Below are 7650 nucleotides of genomic sequence, written 5' to 3'. Positions count from 1 at the left end.
ACTATCGTGGGAGGGGCCTGTACAGAACTACGTCATTCTGACAGGAATCTCAGAACAGCCTGGTTTGAGAAAGGGGATTTTAAAATAGGGATTTAAAAAAAAAACACTGGCTGGATTTTTATAATTATAGGATGGATGTGTACACACACTTCCAACATACATTTATGTTCAAACAACTTGAAAAGTGAATTTTGCATCCGATGACCCCTTTAAGTTTGTGATGAGATGAGATGAGACATAACAGGAAATATAAGTGCAAGACAAGTGTGAGACACGAAAATGTTATGTCAGCTTTTTAGATGTCCTGGCTTCTTAGAAACGCATCTGGAGGACATAGTTAGGCACCTTAAATGGACATATATGTTCAATATGCATTGTGATTGGATGAGATCAAAGCATCCGCATTTGATGAAGGTATAAATGTTGTATGCATTATGACACTCTTTGTCACACTCTGCAGCCAATCTGTATGACTGTTGACCTTTCTTGCAAGAAAATAAATCTTCAAAAGACTTTTGTCTCATACTTTTATTGCAATAGAAAATTGCCACAACAATCCCAAACATGTTTAATATTTACGACTCTTGATCGGGCTGCCTCTGACGTGATACTCGCAATAGCCAATGAGAGCGAGCAAACGTCATCTATAGCTGAAACTAGGCAGCCACAAACATGCCATGAAAGTAGAGTATTGAGAAAGTACATATGACCCATATTCTTTTTTTCTCCGTTTTTGTGAGAGAGCCAGTTGACCATGTCGATTGTCCTCCTTTTGTTTTTCATCTCGAGTCACGTTTGATCTCGCGAGTTTCCGTGAGATCTCGTGTCACTGTGAAATCGTTCCTACAATCAACAAGTGTGTGGTCTCGTGGTCTGGTCGAATCATCCAGAGCATGCGTTCAGATGATTATAAGGCTGAGAATCGGTTGAAACTGTCTTCATATCTGTTAAGATTTGAAAATCATCTGTGTCCCAGGCCTAAGACATCGATTTATCGTCAGGAGCCACAGGGTATTAAATGTGTCTTGTCTGTATAATGTTTTTTTGTTTTTTTGACTCTCAAGTGCCGGTAGTCACTGATTTGCATTTTGTTTCTCCAACAAAAACAAATAATTTCTAAATGAATCAACATTTTTGACAAACAAGTTGAATGAACGATTCAGTGCCTCAGTCATAAAGACAGTCACTTGTTTCGTTCTTGAATGAATGCAGAGAATTTGAACAATTCTTCTGAGTGAATGATACATTATTAAAGACAATTAAGTGCCGGACACACTACACTTTCCATTCCATTGACTTCCATTCATACGCATGAAAAGTTGTTTCACATTCCGTTGCATTCCAAAGTTCAAGTTTGGTGAACTCTGACCTGCTGATTCATATCACATGAAACTGTGTGATAAACAGAAGATTGATACGTCACAGCATGACCTCGTAGCTGAATTAAACGAACATAAATTTAAAACTGCAGCGCTGCAGGAAAGTGGAGTAGATTGTATGTTTTTCCATTTTGGATTTATTATGTTATAACATTTGTTGTGTTGAATTTAAGTTTTTAAAAAGACACTGCAGAGCGTGATATCACGACAGTTGCCGTGTCCGAATAAATTTTGCATGCTGAAAGTCTAGTGTGACTAAAAACACACCTCTCTCCACCTTCTGGTTTAATGATTTAACCTACAAAAAGAGTCACTGAAAAGTAAAAAAACAAGTGGAGTCATACAAACAATGAGTGCTATTGGACTGTACCAGCACTTGTATCGACCAATCAGATCTGAGGACCAGAACTAACTGCATTTGAGCACATTTTGCAAGTGAAAAGACTTGATGGTACTTTAATTAATGAAAAATATTAATGTAATTGGTAACACTTTATTTTGATGGTCCCTTTTGAACATTCTGTTGACAATAAGTAATGTTGCACCTACATGTCTACTAACTCTCATCAGAGTATAGTCAACAGAGTGTGTTAAATGGACCATCAAAATAAAGTGAAACCATGTAATTAACCATAGAAGGTGTGAGATCGTCAGTAGCATGCATGAGTAATCTTAGCATTGTCTCTATATCAACAGCTGTGGTGGCACACTTGATTAAAAGCATGCTACACTGGGGTCAAGAACATGGAATTTATTCCTTGTATTTGAAAAAGTACTCAAAAAAATGAAGGAAGCATGTTAACTTTCCAAAAGGTTTCCTTAGGAGCTTTTACATAATTCCCAAAACTATACTGAGCATGCAACCGCAATCTATGTTACTTAATTCAATAAAGTGAAAAGGTTTAGAGAAAATCAAATGTTTAAACTGTTTTCAGATGCCAGGCCTGACCAGATGTTTTCTGCAGAGTTCTAATGTCAATCAGAATTGAATTGGATTGTATGAGCAATTAAGGACAGCTGTGTATGTATAAGAACCGTTTACTTGAAGATGATACTTTACCTCAACGGAACATGCTAGACATGTGGATTAATAAATTTGCTGTGATAGGGAGAAATGTTACTCATGGAGCTGCAGATGGAGGCTTATGGAGTACTCTACACTAAGAAGGCTTAGTCAAACAGATCACGGATTTAACTTGGAGATTTTCAATACATGTGAAAATAGACTGGGACTTCCAACTCTTTCCAGAGTGAGATGTCAGATTTCACGCTATTTTAAGAAACTTAAATTGGAAACCTTAATAAGATGAAATGTAATTTTACTTGCTAATTGAACATATAAATTTGAAATGAGTCAAAAAGCAACTTTTCAGCAAAAGGTCCACCATTTCAGCAAAAATTTTGGTTGTAATTGTTACTCTATAATCATACTGAGTGGCTACATGGAATCTGAATATACACCCTGGTCTCATTGTTTATTAAAGATAAACATTAATGAGCTGTTGAGTACTGAATGAATGGATCACCCATAAATGAAAATCTGATGAAAATTTAGTCACCCTCAGGCCATTCCAGATGTAGATGAGTTTGTTTCTTCATCAGAACAGATTTGGAGAAATTTAGCATTCCATCACTTGCTCACCAGTGGATCCTCTGCAGTGAATGGGTGCCGTCAGAATGAGAGTCCAAACAGCTGATAAAAACATCACAATAATTCACAGGTAATCCACATGACTCCATTCCAACAATTAACATCTTGTGAAGTGAAACAAGTACAGGATCCAGATTTTTTTTTTTTTTGGACAAGTGTCTACCCAACACAGAACTAAAATCAATTAATGTTTAGTTTTCTTCATTTGTTTATGGTTTCTAATTTGGCTAGCACATAGCCTACCAAGTGACAGATGAATTTGCACAAGTGCTAAATAAATAAAATATATAGAATAAACGCAAGTTTTGACTGGACATACTAGATGTCAACAATGAAAGATTTGGGCATTTGTTTGTATATCATGTTTTTTGACTGCTTGTTTTAAAGTCATAATGACAACATTTACATTTGCAATCTGTTTACATTTGTTTTCCTTTACTTTTTGAATGTGTATGTGTGCACTTTTGAATGAGAAAGCCAAATTTTGTTGTACAGCCTCCATGAAAAAGAGAAATATGATGTGCTGTCACCTCTGGTGTCAAATGTGGGAACTTGGAATAAGCCCTACATCTGTCATCTGACTTCACAATCAAAATCGTCATCTGATGAGTTTGTGAACTAAGCATAAAACAAGATTAGACAAAGAGATGTGACTGACTAATAATTGGAGAGAGATTTTATCCAACACAGTTTTAATTAATGGTCTAGACATTTCCTTTCAGCCGCCATCAACCTCATCAGTCAGTGTCATCATATATTCACTCATGTGAGCCAGATTTGCTCCATTGCCTCAAAAACCTGAATTTGGAATCCATTAAGTTCCACAGTAAATTGTTTTTCAAATATTGAATCTTGTGTTGTAGAACATTCACAAATGTCACACCCGTTAGACTGTCTGTGTGTGTTTTCCATCTCCACGTGCTCCCCCTGACCTAGTTTCCTCGTGTGTGACATGTCCTTATTTGGTGTTCCTGTTTCCTGTTCTCATTTTGTTCTATTTGATTCAGCTGGTTATCGTTTAGTTCCTTATTATATAAACCCAGTGTTTCCAGTGTCTTATGTTCGGCATTGAATGTCCTCCTGAGTTCCATAGTGGTATTCCGTTTGTTTGTTTGATTAAAGACTGTGACTTGAAGCAATTCCCGCGTTTCCTCGTCTCCCCGCTCCGAGTGAAGTTGTGACAAAAAATGGTTTATCTAGATTAATTTGACAGTTGCAACACCTAGCAAATGAAATCAAACAAACCTAAAGGTCAAAGAATGTGCCAATTAGCTAAAAAGAAAAACAGTTAGAAGAATAATAGATAAAGGGTTGTGGTCAGTGATTTAATAAATTCTAAATTATCTAAGTGTGGCCTATGGATTCTAAAGAAGCAGCACCGGATACAAAAAATATCTTTTAGGGGCTTTATTCTGACGGCTGTCTCTCAGAAGGACAGCGATCAATGGGAGTAAATACAGATAAAAAATGAATAAAATAAAGTAAATATTATGTCTCTGTTGTGCTTATTTGACAAAACAAGAGATTAAGCACTGATTTCAAAATCTGATAAATTCAGTACAGGAAGAGTCACAACCTTCATAAAAGTTCAGATATCGGAAAATTCAGTCTTTCTGAATTGCACTAGAATGAAATTAAATGGAGTAAAATTAAATAAAATGAAATAAAATACGGTAGAGGCTAATATTTGAATAAAAGGAAAACAGTACATTAGCCTACTTTTACAGACATCAATTCCTGTTTGTTGCTGCCGTGTGTTTTGAGTTTGAGCTCCGTCAAGTTAATTCTTTATCGTCTATTTTTTTATCTTAAAATAATTTTATACACCATCATTTTCGTTTCTATAACATGTGAATATATCCCCTATCGTATTCTACAACAAAAACAATCAGAGCGCCTTGTTATCACTAGTTCTAATTTGATTTCCCGAGTCCGCTATTAGCATATCGCCAGCGTGGTTGCCGCTAATCTCGCTTACATTGCTAATACTTCAGTACTATGATACGGTCCTCACAGATACCATTTTTCTCTAATAAGGAATATAACATCCCGGGCTGACACTCACAAGTCCGGGGTAAGTATACAGCGCGCTGCTAACTTTCCCACCTCCTGTACTCCGTGTGTTTCTCTGCACAGGCCCGGTGCACCCAGGACGCAATCTTCCCAGATGTCCTTCACTCCGGCGCCGGGACACCAGGGACCCTGGGTGCACCCGCAGTGGAAGACGCGAGCCAGGTCCTATTGTAGAAACTTAATTTGCTGTAAAGTTGCTTTGCAACGATTTGTATCGTGAAAAGCGCTATAGCGCTTGAATTGAATTGAATTTAACTTTGGTTAAATCAGTAGCTAATTTTACGTTTTTTTTTCAGATATTGAAAACATTAAGTTCCTCTTCAGGAACTCGAGCTGCATCGGAGGACGCTTTGGGAACGCCCTTCAGCATGACCGGCTCTGAACCCTGTGTGTAATCAGTCCAATAGATGGGCGAGACATCACAGGCGGGTGACGTAATGACCAGGAAGCTATAAAAGCAGGTGCGGTGAAACCGGCGTCAGCTTTCTGTCATTCAGCAAGCGCTCTGTGTGTTTGTCAGTCTGATATCCATTTGTGAGTCTTATTTGATGTTGTTTGTCCATAATGTCAGAAGCACAAGATAAAAAGAAGCACATAACCAAGGGCGAGGGCAGGCAGCGTTTCAGGCTGTGTGTTCCTCCCTGCTCATGTTATATTACGGGTGGGGATACACACAGTTTGTGCGTTGTCTGCCTGGGAGCGGAGCATGTCTCTCGTTGCATGTTCTCCGCTCCCAGAAGGCTCTCTTTGTGGAGGGAGCCTTCTCTAGCGTTCCCCGCGGCACTGGTCCCGCTTCCGTCGAGGCGGAGCGGCGATTACGCTCATGGGGTTCGCAGATGGAACTGGTGGAGGGAATGGAGACGGGCGAGTCCCTATCTTCTTCCTCACCCCCCAGATCCAGCGCCCATTCTCTGGGATCGGAAGCCCGCTCTGCGGTTACTTACCCCCGGGGAACGGGCTCGACGCTCCGCCTGTCTTCCTCTGAGGAGGTTGATGTGGTGGGACTCATGAGGGCAGACCCCTCTGGGGTGGAGCGGGTTTCACCGGGTTTTCACCCCTGCCCGTCTCGCCTCAGTGCCCTCAGGAGATCGGTTAACCCTGCCGGAGTTACAGTGCGCAGCTGTATCCCGCGAGCGCCTTTGCTGTAAAGTTGCTTTGCAACGATTTGTATCGTGAAAAGCGCTATAGCGCTTGAATTGAATTGAATTTAACTTTGGTTAAATCAGTAGCTAATTTTACGTTTTTTTTTCAGATATTGAAAACATTAAGTTCCTCTTCAGGAACTCGAGCTGCATCGGAGGACGCTTTGGGAACGCCCTTCAGCATGACCGGCTCTGAACCCTGTGTGTAATCAGTCCAATAGATGGGCGAGACATCACAGGCGGGTGACGTAATGACCAGGAAGCTATAAAAGCAGGTGCGGTGAAACCGGCGTCAGCTTTCTGTCATTCAGCAAGCGCTCTGTGTGTTTGTCAGTCTGATATCCATTTGTGAGTCTTATTTGATGTTGTTTGTCCATAATGTCAGAAGCACAAGATAAAAAGAAGCACATAACCAAGGGCGAGGGCAGGCAGCGTTTCAGGCTGTGTGTTCCTCCCTGCTCATGTTATATTACGGGTGGGGATACACACAGTTTGTGCGTTGTCTGCCTGGGAGCGGAGCATGTCTCTCGTTGCATGTTCTCCGCTCCCAGAAGGCTCTCTTTGTGGAGGGAGCCTTCTCTAGCGTTCCCCGCGGCACTGGTCCCGCTTCCGTCGAGGCGGAGCGGCGATTACGCTCATGGGGTTCGCAGATGGAACTGGTGGAGGGAATGGAGACGGGCGAGTCCCTATCTTCTTCCTCACCCCCCAGATCCAGCGCCCATTCTCTGGGATCGGAAGCCCGCTCTGCGGTTACTTACCCCCGGGGAACGGGCTCGACGCTCCGCCTGTCTTCCTCTGAGGAGGTTGATGTGGTGGGACTCATGAGGGCAGACCCCTCTGGGGTGGAGCGGGTTTCACCGGGTTTTCACCCCTGCCCGTCTCGCCTCAGTGCCCTCAGGAGATCGGTTAACCCTGCCGGAGTTACAGTGCGCAGCTGTATCCCGCGAGCGCCACTCTCAGTCACCGCCCGGGAACGTAGCGGTGCTAAGAGGCTCGCCACCTTCGCGGAGGTCTATAGAGCAGCTGGTTCGGTTGTCCCCTGCCGGTCTGCCGTTACAGGGCACCGAGCTAGCTGCTCTCATTACACCAGAGGTCAGTCTCGAGAGACTGATTCCCTTAGTAGGCAGTGTGGAAACTACTGCCAAATGTGTCTCAGTGGGTCCTGCACACTGTAGAGAGAGGCTACAGAATCCAGTTTGGGTCTCCTCCACCTCGTTTCAACGGGATTACTCCCACGCTGGTGGGCCCCGAGCAGGCTCTGGTAATGGAACAAGAAGTAGATACTCTTTTGAGGAAGGAGGCCATCGAGGTGGTCCCTCCTCGCGAAGGAGAGTCCGGGTTCTACAGCCGGTACTTCATAGTTCCGAAGAAGGATGGAGGGTTGCGTCCCATTTTAGATTTGCGT

At 42.1% G+C, this 7650-nt stretch overlaps 1 long non-coding RNA gene across 1 annotated transcript in view; it reads right to left on the bottom strand.

The window, feature by feature from the left end:
- The window catches only part of LOC107663061 (uncharacterized), a 19328-nt gene that overhangs the window by 8657 nt on the left and 3021 nt on the right, over positions 1-7650 (bottom strand). The window contains exon 2 of the long non-coding RNA XR_001631281.1: positions 3949-3951. This is a non-coding gene — a long non-coding RNA (uncharacterized LOC107663061). The remainder of the gene's footprint in view (positions 1-3948; positions 3952-7650) is intronic.

This window comes from Sinocyclocheilus anshuiensis, unplaced genomic scaffold (genome assembly GCF_001515605.1).
Source record: "Sinocyclocheilus anshuiensis isolate Anshui unplaced genomic scaffold, SAMN03320099.WGS_v1.1 scaffold2161, whole genome shotgun sequence".
In the NCBI taxonomy this organism is placed as follows: Eukaryota; Metazoa; Chordata; class Actinopteri; order Cypriniformes; family Cyprinidae; genus Sinocyclocheilus; species Sinocyclocheilus anshuiensis.
The sequence above is the reverse complement of the archived record's forward strand: the minus strand, read 5'-3'. Positions and strand labels throughout refer to the sequence as shown.